Source organism: Vulpes vulpes, chromosome 12 (genome assembly GCF_048418805.1).
Source record: "Vulpes vulpes isolate BD-2025 chromosome 12, VulVul3, whole genome shotgun sequence".
Taxonomy (NCBI): domain Eukaryota; kingdom Metazoa; phylum Chordata; class Mammalia; order Carnivora; family Canidae; genus Vulpes; species Vulpes vulpes.
In genome coordinates this window covers 79,555,151-79,568,279 of record NC_132791.1, presented here as the reverse complement: position 1 = coordinate 79,568,279, position 13,129 = coordinate 79,555,151, and positions in this window count along the sequence as shown.

Here is a 13,129-nt window from a genome sequence, read left to right as displayed (position 1 = left end):
ACTTTAAGGACATATGTTAAGTGAAATAAGCCAATTACAAAGTAGAAATACTATATGAACCCACAAATATGAAACCTACAACAGTCAAACTCATGCATACAGAAAATAGAATGGTGGTTTCCAGCATCTGGAGGGAGAAGGGAATGGGAAGTTATCATTTAATAGGTGCAGAGCGTCAGTTTTGAAACATAGAGTTCTGTGAACAGCTGGTAGTAATAGTAGCACAAGAATATGGATATATTTAATGCCATTAAAATGTATGCTTTAAATATGGTTAATATGGTAAATTTTATGTAATGTATATTTTACCATAAATAAAAAAAAAGAAATAAGTGATTACAACAAAGTACCTGAGTAGCTAAGGTACAAAAACCAAATGTAATATGGTATCTAGTTACATTCCTTAACATATATTTTCCCTGAAACAATAAAGCACTAGTTAAAGAAATAGTGGAAATTCATAATAAATAAGAAAAATCAGTCTGGATACCATTGCCTTGTCTTTAAAATGTAGTAAGTATTGATTGAAGGAAATAAATATGTACCTAAGGATAACAGTCTTCAAAATAATATTTAGAAATTCATGCATGAGAGACATGTCAGGTATTTACCTTTCATATCTCTTTTACAATGTTATTTGGAAGTTCAGAAGCTACTGAATATTTCTATTTTACTTTATTTTAATGTTGAAAGGAAGTATACAAACCCTAAGATTAAAGAATAATGTTGGTAAACTCATTTCTTAATTAAAGTGTTTTATGGGAGTGTAATTTTTTTTCTTTTTAGTATAATGCCTTCCAGTATAGGGGAAAGGGTATACATGAACTTTTGAGAAAAATAAACTTGTTTTTCTATTTCACTCAAGTCCTTATAAACAACAAAAACATAGGCACAAGACCTATTTCCTCTGAGTCTCAAATTTTCTGGTTAAAATTGGGGTAAAAAAAAATGACCTACTGGTGATATTAGGACCACTCAAGGCATATTTAAAGGGCTCAGTGCTTGGCAATTAAGATAGCTACTTTTGTAAACATTTCTCATTGTAGCTGAAAACTAATGATTGGACGTCTTCATATCATTCAGCAAAATAATGACCACATATTTGAATATTGAGAGAACCTAGTTATAATTGATACATGATCCAAAAAGGAGACAACAACCTACATGGATATTGAATAATTTTCCTGTGAACAGTATAACAAGTTATTCTACTAAGTACAGTAAGAAGATAATGCATATTTCTGAGTGCAGGAAAGAGTAATTACAAAAATAACTTCCAGGGTTAAAAAAAGGGGGGATGTGCATATTTCTGATGCCTGTTTTAGCAATGTTTGTTTTGAGTGAATGGGGAGGATTGCAAGACATTCCAAATCAACCAAGATGGCAACAGAAGAGACTCTTGATATATTAAGAGTCTCATGGAGTCACTGAATGTACAGCTATACATGAGATAATTCCTTCTGAAAGAGATTTAGAAACTAGCTGAGTCACTTCTACACATTAGAAGCATGAGAAAATGCCCACATCACAATGGGTAAGAAAGACCTAGATACATTTTTGCCATAAACCCCAACTCTAACCCAGTAGCATAACATCAAAACGGGACCCCCCCCCCCAACTCCTACTTTCTCCCTGACAAGTGAGGGATTTGAAAACCATGTAGCAGTCCAAATTTTAAACCTTCCAAGGAAGAGGTAGTATCCTAAAACACAATAGTACTTGTGCCTGTGAGATTGGCAGACTATAGCAAACAAAGAAGCAATTCTTAACAGTTGCCTGAGCATTCACAGCCCGTCCCCCATGGCTCAGCAGCTAGGGAGCAGAGAAAATCTCCCAACTCTCAACTTTCACTAAAAGAGGCTTATCTGCATACTTTGAAGTTTCTGCCCTGAGGGCCAGGCTTCTAATTTAGCAAGTCTCTAAGGGCAGCTGTGATTTTTTTTTTTTCCCCTGGAGACCAAGGAAGATGGCAGACATCTCTCATGGCTTCTCCCTCCAGTCTACTCCAATAACAAAACCAAGCCACCACTAACTCCATAGAAGGAGCTAGTATACACATGTGGCACCAAAACTTTTGTGTCATTCACCTGAGAGATGAGGCCTTGTACTGCTAGGCTCAAATAGCCAATGGGGCTTGCATTCACAAGTCCCACAGGATTGGAGCAAACAAACAAACAAACACAGTTCTTAATGGGCACTCTGAGAGCACCACTGGAGCTATAAACTTGGGCCAACACAGAGAGAACAGGCAAAATTGGCCATCTGTCAGTTTCTCACTAGAAGAGACTTAACTACATACTTTCCCAGCTGCTGCCTCAGAGTCCAGCATCTAATCAGTCTTCAGCTAGGTTTTGATTGCAATGCTCTCCTTTTGGACACTGATGAGTTTTGGCACACCCTCAACTACTCAGCCACTAAGAACAAAGAAGGCAGCTTGGACAATCACAAAACTTTGAGAGACAACTAGAAACTATTGAGTGTTGGGCTTATTTCTTACACAAGACTTCTCCATCAAGAGTAGGAGAGGTGACTCCTTTATCTAATGCACTGAAACTAATAGAGTGTCAAGGAAAAAGAAGAGAATATGTTCTAAAAGAACTTGTTCCAAAAGAACAGGATGAAACTCCAGGAACAGATCTCAATGAAATGAAGATAAGGGATTTATCTCATAGAGAGTTCAAAATAATGGCCGTAAGGATCTTTACTGAGGCCACAAAAGCAATACATGACCAAAGTGAGAATTTCAACAGGGAGATATGAAAGATACTTTTAAAGTTCCAAACAGAAATCATAGAGCTAAAGAATACAACAAATGAACTGTAAAATTCAGTATAAGAATCAACAACAAGCTAGCTCAAACAAATGAAAAATCAGAGAACTCACAGGCAGGGGAGTCAGATTCATTCAGAGATGCAAAAAAAAAAAAAATGGGGCACTGGGTGGCTCAGTTGGTTAAGCACCTGCCTTCAGCTCAAGTCATGACAGTAGGATCCTGGGATCAAGCCCTGCATCGAGCTCCCTGCTCGGTGGAGTCTGCTTCTCCCTCCTCCTCTGTTCTTCCCTCTATCTCTGTCTGAAATAAAATAAAATAAAATCTTTTTGAAAATAATTTTAAAAAGAGATGCAAAAATTAAAAACTAATAGAAAAATAGTCAAGACAATTTAAGGCACTAATAGGATACCATTCAATGAATCAGTATGTGCATTATAGGGAGTCCCAGAAGGCAAAGAGAGAAAGGAGTAGAAAGCTAACTCAATGAAATAATAGCTGAAAATTCACTAATCTGAGGAAAGAATAGACATCCAGATGGAAGAAGCATACCAGACACCAGAGGAATCTGAAGAGGCTTACACTGAGATACTTCATAATAAAATTGTCTAAAATTAAAGACAATGAGATAATATTAATAGCAGCAAAAGAACAACTTGTTGTGTACAAAAGAATCACTATAAGACTGTCAGCAGATTTTTCATCAGAAACCTTGAAGAGTAGAAAGGGTTGGGGTGATATATTCAGAGTGCTAAAAGGAAAAAAAAAAAACCTGCAACATAATAATCTACCCAGCAAAGTTGTCCTTCAGAATTAAAGTAGAGGTAGAGCTTTTCAGACAATTAAAACCGAAGCACTAGAACAGTCTCACAAGAAATTTTAAAGGAAGATCTTCAAGCTGAAATGAAAACGTGCTAAGTAGTAACACAAATACATATAAGAGAATAAAGCTCAGTGGTAAAGGTAAATATATAGTTAAATTCAGAATATTACAATGTTGTAATGATGGTGAGTAAATCACTTATAACTCTGGTATGAAGATAACAAGAAATATTAAAAATATACTATAATTATTAATGGATACACAATGTAAAAAGATACAAACTATGACATCAAAAACATAAAATGTGGAGGGTGGGGAAGCTTTTTTATATGTTCAAAGTTAAGAGATTATCAACTTCAAATAGACTATTATAAATATAAGATGCTTTATGTAAGTTCATGGTAATCTCAAAACAAAAACCTAAAGTAGATATACAAAAAATAAAAGAATTAATGTGAATCACTATAGGAAATCATCAAATTACAAATATTTGTAATTGAGACTAAAAGAGAGAGGAAGGAACAAAGGAATTACAAAACAACCACAGAACAATTAGTAAAATGACCATAGGAAGTCCCAACTACCAATAACAACTTAAAAAGTAAATGCACTAAATTCTTCAATCAAAAAAACAATTGAAGAAAAAAACAGTCTTCAATCAAAAAGAATGTGTAAATAAACAAACCAAAACAAAACAAAAAACAAAAAAACAAAAAACAAAACAAAAAACTAAGAACACAAGGCAATCAGCTCAGCTTTGACACACAGACTGAAAGTGAATGGATGTGAAAAGATGTGCTATGCAAAAGGAAGTCAAAAGAAGGCCATTCTTATATCAGACAAAATAGACTTTAAGCCAAAGACTGTAGTAAAAGATAAAGAAGGTATTCAATAATGATAAAGGAGTCAATCATAAGAAGATGAAACAATTGTAAGTATTCATGCACCCAACATAGGAGCACCTAAATATATAAAGCAAATATTAATAGATCTGAAAGAAAAAACAGTCAACAATACAATAATAGGAGAGGACTTCAATGCCCTACTTCCAACAATGGATAGATCATCCAGACAGAAAATCAATAAGGAAACAGTGGATTTTAACAATACTATAGACCAAATTGACCTAAGAGTCATTCCAATACAGAGCATTCCATCTAACAGCAGCAGAATACACATTTTTTTTTCTCAAGTGCATATGAGACATTTTCCAGGATAAATCATGTGAGGCCACAAAAAATGTCTTAATAAATGTAAGAAGATTGAAATCATAGCAACATCTTTTGCAAACACAATGATATGAAACTAGAAATCAGTTACAAGAAAATATAACTACATGTCTGATAAGGAATTAATATCTAAAATATGTAAGAAACTTATGCCACTCAATAGCAAAAAACAATCCAATTTAAAAAATGTGCAAAGGACACACATTGACATTTTTCCAAAGAAGATGTACAGATGGCCCAGAGACACATGAAAAGGTGCTCAACATTTCTAATCACCCTGGAAATGCATACCAAAATCACAATGAGGTAGCATCTCACACGTGTTAGAATGAGTATTATCAAAAAGACAAGAAATAATAAATACTGGCAATGATGTGGAGAAAAAAGAACTTTTGTACTCTATTGGTGGGAATGTACATTTGTTCAGCCACTATGGAAAACAATATGGAAGTTCCTCAAAAAATTAAAATTAGAACTTACATATAATCAAGCAATCCTACTTCTGGGTATATATTCAAATGAAATTAAATCATTATCTCAAAGAGATATTTATACTTCCATGTTCATAGCAGCATTTATTCACAATAGCTAAGGTCTAGAATTGTCTAAAGTATGGAAATGCCCTCAATGGATGAAGGAAAAGGAAAATAATTTTTTTTCTCTGTTCCCCATTTCCCATATCCCCCAGCAGGAACAAAAATTTACTGAATCCCTTTATACTGAGATCACCTCTGATATCTATTTTTTTTTTAATTCAGATTGACTTTCTGTCTCTAGTTCTGCTAGATTTTGAAAGTGAGTACCAGTATAATTGAAATGAAGTAGTAGAGAGAAACTGGATTGCCGAATACCTCTGCTACATTCTATACTTAAACAATTCCAAATAGTTTTGTAAAAAGCTACCCAAAATGTACTATCTTTCCTCATCAGAAAATAGTTTATAGTTTCAAGCTATAAGCTTGATTAGAAGGAGATTTATTTGTGGCAAAACTCCTACTATCTCAATGTTGTTTCTATGTGATCTCTACCCCAGAAAACGTGCAAAGAAAGAATCTAAGCAGGCAACATCTTGAGAATTTACAAATATTCTGCAAATGAAAGTCTGTCTGGGGTGGTATGTTTACAACAGCTCCTGACATGATTGCATTAAACTGCTTTTTTTTTCCTTTTCTTTCTTTTCTTTCTTTCTTTTTTTTTTTTTTTTTTTTTTTTAGAAATACATCAAACCACTCCAGGACTTTAGCATAGACAAAGGCCTCAAAGATCTTCCAGGGTCTAGGGTTGGCTGAAGAACCAAGTTGAAGGACTTTATAGGTGTATTGAGCAGTGATGCAGTTCATTTAAAAAGTAGTCAAGAACAGAAAAGCTCTTTCAAGTCTCCTATCAAGGAATTTTCATATTGATTAAGGACAACTCAAGGAAAAGCATTATCCCTCTCTTACGTAATAGTTCAAAGAGAAGTATACAATATTCCAGCTGAGGATAAACTAGTATGTATGTGTCTCCCACACAACATCAGACCTATTAACTTTGCTTATATTAAGCATAGGTGTACTGGGGGGAAAAGTTATGTTAACTGTAAAAGAATATCATTTTGGAGTAACAATAATGAATATAATAATAATTAAGGTGGCATAGCTTCCTACAAAGTGAAAAAATCTGATGTGGAAGCCAATTAAAGCAAGAAACAGAAGACAAAGTCCCAGCAGTGTTTTATGTATTGAAGAACATAAGAACAAAAATTCAACAGAAGTACATTTCAATAATAAAATGATAAAACTATGACATTTTATCATAAAATGATAAAATAAAAATGAATGGGAATGTTTCAGATCATAAATACGGAAGTACAATAACATCACCAAGCTAGACTACTATAGCAGTTATTAGCACATGCATGTTATAACATTTCCTGAATTTGAAGTCTAACTCGTCCCCTTACTAAGTGCAATGTTGAGCAAATTACATAACCTCTGGGAGATTTCATTTCTCATCTCTGAAGTGAGAGTAAAAATACTATCTTCTGATGTGCTAACTAACGTGGGTATGGTTAAATAGATTGCAAAGGACATGGAATAAATCAGATCGAGCTGAAAATTAATTTAATGGAATTAAGAAAAGACTTGAGATACTTTAAGCAAGTTTAAAAGAAAAAAGGGAAATTAGTAAAATTAAAATAACATGATAGACTTCAAAGGTTAGATCTTAGATTGGATATATGCAAATAAGTTCACCCCATTCTAAAAATCAACTGTATTACAACTGCAATTACAACTGTAATAAAGATATTCTTTCAACATAAGCTCTGAAGGAAGTTGAGAATACAAGAAGTAGAAATAGCGATAACTATTGGAAACTAGAAAACATATTGATGTGCACTAAATATCCAAGCATGTGAAAAAGTCCAATTCATATTCTAAAAGCCTCAAAAGTCTCAGGAACCTAGAAGACTTCATTCTGTCCCACTATTCTAGAGCCCGACACTTACCTTCTAGTCAGGAAACTAAAAGGGTCCTCTTTAAGGAAACCAATCATCCTTTAGAAAAGATCTAAAGATTCTGACCTTAGGTCCAACAAAGAGCCTAACATGTTACCATATAGTAAAGCTCAGTTTGACAGCCCTCTATGTCCACAAAACCTCTAATTAGGCTTTTAGACATATACACACACACACACACACACACCTTAATCATGAGCTTCAAAACTGAGAATTTCCAAACTCTTGAAGAAAGCTTCTTATGTATAACACAGAGACTCAAACAAGAAAATAGAAAGAAAAAAATGGTTTGTAGAGAGAAGACAAATACAAAAAGGAAAATATTCAAAATCCATTATTTATATCATTAGAGAAGTAGAAGAAAAATTTCATTTATGGAAGAAGAATGGAATAAAATGAAACAGGAATGAGGTAAACAAAGACCCTCAGAAATTCAAATATATCAGTGGTTATTTTCAAAATACCCTTCAATTACAGAAAGTTTGGAGAGTAGGATTGAGAAACTCTTCCCAAAATAGAGTTAAAAGGGGAGAAAAAAAGACAAGATTAAGAAAACTGGGATTACTAGTCTAGAAGGTCAAATATCTGAACAATAATAAATCCCCCAGAGAGAACAACAGGAAAAAAATAAAGAGGAAAAATAATTCGAGTTTTTTGTCACCAATAGCCCATTATTGTGAAACTTCATAGTGCCAGGAATCAAGGGAATAGATTCCATAAAGTTTTAAAGAAGTCACAGATTAATGATCAAGGATCAGAATAATGATTTTACTAGCACTACTGAAAGCAAGAAAACCCTACCAAAACTAGTGAGTAAACCAAAAGTAGTATAAAGTAGAAAAATAACAAAAAGAGAGAATCCAAATAAGAAAAATAAAAAGGGAAGTATATAGCAAGACCAGTAATGATGGGGGGTGGGGGGGGGCATGTAGAATGAGCATTGTGTAGCAGGTGTAGAAGACAGCCAGGTGAACTGGAGCAGTATGACCCACAAGACACAAGATAGACACCATGGTGTCCTCTGCATACTGTATAATCTTTGTGACCTAACAATATAACTCCAGAATGGGAATGGCCAATATACAGGCATAAACCAATAAAGAGGATGATATGAAAGTCATTAATTAAGGATACCAACACAGAGTTATAGTGAAGGATGACAGCAAAAGAAATCTCAAGATGAAACTCTGAAGTAGTCCTGGAGAGAAACCAGCCCACATTAGAAGGATCATTGATGTTTCCAGAAAAGAAATTTTCAATAAAAATGGAAAACATATAGTTCAGCTGATATGATTAATACTATGGGAAATTTTGGTGATAGGTTAATCTATGAGAGAATACACAGTAACATTTAATCTTGGAAAACCAGGGTTTGGTGTCTATCAAGGCATTTATGTATTAGTCATCATTCCAAGTGTAGAAAGGCAATAGGCAAACTTTCTCAAATAAGAAAACCTCAGAGAAAATAGCATATAGAAGCCCTTTGCAGGCAGTTGGGAAAGGAGAGGTGATGAAATTCATCCAAACAATTGTTAAGTCAGAAATAAAGACCACAGGAATCAAGAATTGGGGGTGGGGGGGTGGCTGTCATGGTGGGGAAACATTAATCCTTCTAACTATAGAATACACACTAAACAATTATAGGAATTATGATTATAGAATATAATGTCAATTTTACAAATACAAATAGAAAAGTAATTTTAAAATACTTAGCATGAAAGTACTGATGTCTTATCCTTTAGTTTCTTTTATTTCTACTAATTGAAATAAATAATGAAGTTTAGAAAGTAACACGGCTTCAATTTCTCCTTATTCTTCATGATCATTTACCTTGAGAATTCATAGAAATCGTATTTCTCACAGAAAAAGAACATGGGGAAAATGTTTATTTGGAATCTGGAGACTACAGTCCTTTTTTTATAACTCATGTTTCTTCTGATTAATGCAAGTGAACTGATGTGTAGCACCTTTATTTCTTTTAAAGCATGTGTAGTATCATTTCTTTTTATAAAGTTATTTCTATTTATCCATTCATCTCTTTGGGTAGCAAAACTGTGTCTGGAATCATGTGTTAATAGTGGTTACTTCTATAAATTTGGGGAAATTTATTGTTTCTTCATGTTTTTATATATTGGCCAATAAAGGGATCATGGATCATTGTCATAAAAAGTTAACAAAAGTTAGTTTTGTTTTAAAATCTCTGCATACATAGTATAGGGTAAAAAGTAAACTCCTAAAACTTACAGCAGAAAACTCAAAAACTCCATTCTTGGAAAACTAATACATGTTATGTGGTGTGAACAACACAAAATTTCAATGAAACTGATCACTTTGGAAAATAAGTCCTTGTAATGAGATAGGACTTGAGAACAAGTATACAGCACTGGGTGGAATATTAGTTTTTCTCTGAGCATGCTTCTCTGGGATATGTAGAGTGTCCACCCTGAGTTATGTTTTGAAATATTCAGAGTTTGATAGAAACTAATTTAATGGATTCCCACAGGAATCAGGAGCTGTCAACACAAAACCTATTCGCTAGTGAGGGAGAATATTTTTGACCTTCTCTCTAGAGAATGAAGTGTTTCTGGAATGGTAAAAGGGCACCTATTCTTAGAGATACCCTGTCAAATAGTCTTCCTCTGACAGTGCAGATGATATGTGAAATTCAACAAAGTTTCTCAAGACCACATTCTGGGCAAGAGTGTCCATACAGTGAGGTCATATCAGCCGCATACATAAGAGACACTGTTCTTCATTTCCATATGTTCTTTCAGGAGGAGAGATAAAGTTGACCAACAAACCACTGAAATCCCTACGTGTCATTAATTTGAAACAAATTCCACTTGAGTTAATAAGTAATGGAAGAGGTCAAACAAAATTACATATCTCTAAGCAGAAATGCATAGGTGTTTCTGATAAGGCATTGTTTCCAGTTAACAATGCATTATTTATACAGTTGAGATATTGCATCTTAGCTTATGTGCCTTGCCCAGAGTCTGTTATATAGGATGGGCGTTGGTACTCCCTTTCCTCCCTGTATTATCTATCACATTTCTCAGATGGCAATTATTCCATTCTCCCAACATAGAATTAACTTCTGTTGCTTATCTAGCTCCACCATTTTTAAAATTGAGATGTAATTAACAAATAACATTGTGCAAGTTTCAGGTGTACCATGTGTTGATTCGATACACATACATATTGCAATATAATTACCACTGTAGAGTTAGCTAACACTTCTATCACCTCACTTAATTGTCTTTTAGTTTTGGTGGTGAGAACAATTAAGATCTAGTCTCTTAGCAACTTCACAGTTACAATACAGTATTGTTAATTATAATCACTCTGCTGTACAGATCTCCAGAACCTATTTACCTACTAGCTTCAGCCCCTGGTAACCTCTACTCCCTATTTCTAAGGGTTGGATTTTTTAGATTCCACATAGAAGTAATATTATATAGTATTTGTCTTTCTCAGTCTGATTTATCTCACTTAGCATAATGTCCTGGAGATCCACACACATTGTTGCAAATGGCAGTGTTTCCTTCTTGCTTATGGCTGAACAAAATTCCGTTGTGTGTGTATGCACACTCATGAGTTTCTGGACACGTATTTCCATATGTTGGCTATTGTAAATAATGCCGTAATACGTTGGTGGGGTGCAGACACCTCTTCAATATTCTTTTTTATTTCCTTTAGATATATACACAGAAGTTGGATTACTGGATCATATAGTATTGTATTTTGAATTTTTTGAGGAAACTCCATACTCTTATCCATAGGGACTGTACCTGTTCATATTTACACTAACAATGCACAAGCGCCACCTTTTCTCCACATCCCCCCCAACACTTGCATCTCCTGTCCTCTTGAGACAGCCATTCTGACAGGGATGAGGTGATATCTCACTGTGGCTTTGATTTGCATTTCCCTGGTTAGTGATGTTGAGAATAATTTCATGTGCACTAGATTAGTTATCCAAAGAATTGTAAACTTCTGGTGCTGAAGTCATTTCTGACAGAGAGTGCAATGAGAGGCACAGAGTAGATGTTAAATATTGATTGATTGATTCAGCACAATATTACCAAAAAAAAAAAAAAAAAAGTACTGGGCCAGAAAAGAGGAAAATAAGGCTGATTTTTTTTCTTCTGGATCGTCACCAAGAATCAGAGAGCTTGTGCAGTCACTACCTTTCTGGGCTTCAATGTTCTCATTGATAAAAATAAAGCAAATCTAAATTTTTAAAAGAGGTATATAGAAAGTCACCTATGAGAACCATATGGATGATAGCTCATATATGAAGGGTAGATAACAAAGAGAAGTCCTTTTCTTTCTGTTTTGTCTAAATTTAAACCCATGCCTTTCTTTTTTACAATAAAAAAAGGTAAACAGTCTTTACCTACTTAATAAAAAAGGAAAACGTACCCCTCCAGGTCAACTCTTTCTCATCAAGTACAGCTGAGTGTAAAAAATTTAACATATGTCAAAACACATCTTGGAGACTATCCAGAGCAGTCTGTAAAAATCTGTGAGCTTCAGGCTCCAGGCAGCAGCTTCTAACATCGTATGTTCTAGCTATGTGTATCTCATGCATTTTTTAAAGCTCTGCTTTACATGCAGGTTTATCAATAAAAATGCCACCAGAAAACAGCTTTGAAATTTTAATCTCTTCCTGAAATAAGAGGTTTCCTCATGGCAGGTCTGGAATTGGTTGTGTCTGAACACCATCCACTTTCATTATACAAGAAATTTTCTTAACAGCTGCTAAATCCTAATTTTGCAAAAGTTAAAAAAAATGTGACTCTGTATCTCTCATCATCAAAAGCAGCATAATTTGGGCCTTTATTGTGTCAGTCATGAATTGTCTCCCCTGTAAGCTCACAATGTCATAATATTCTTTTAGATTAATGAGGATCCCTACAATTACAGAGTAGAAACCATCACGGTGCATGGTAGACCTGTCTAATAGCAGAAATTAATGTGAATGCTAATGCATTAGCCAAGAATTACAAGAAGAATTACTACTGTCACCAAATCTAAAGGGCCTATAGTAGAAAGATGGACAGCTTTGCCATCTCTCAAAGTGACAATGGGTAGAAGGTGAACTACTACAGGGGGTCTTTTTATTCCTTTTTTTACATATTGCGGGGAATATCCCCACTGCCTTGGAAATTAGCAAAGATTTTTTTTAAAGGCTTTTATGCTCTAAGGAATGCAATGCCTTTACTAACTAGCTTGCACAAACAGAACTGAAACATATGTGTAATTCTTGTGCATAAACTCAACACGGTTGAGTTGGTTTCCTCAACTCTCAAATCTGGGTGACTGTGCTCTTTGGCACATACCATATATATATTAACAGAGTGCTGGAATAGGAAACTTTGTTCTGGGCTCCCCCTGCTCCAATTATGTCTATTCTGCCTTCAGGTAAGGTTATATTTTATTTTATTTTATTTTATTTTATTTTATTTTATTTTATTTTGATATTTATTTATTTATCTACTTATTTATTTATTTATTTATTTATTTATTATTTATTTATTTATTTAGAAAGAGAGCACAAAGGGGGTGGAGGCAGATGGAGAGGGACAAGTAGACTCCCCACCAAGCGCAGAACCCTGAGATCATGACCTGAGCAGAAATCAAGGGGCGGATAGATGCTTAACGGACTTAGCCACCTAGGTGCTCCAAGGTTAAGTTTTAAAAGTATGATCTCACTTACATGGGGAATCTAAAAATGTCACATTCATAAAAGCAGAAAGTAGAATGGTGGGCTTGATGCGCTGGGAGTAGGAGAAATGCAGAGTCAA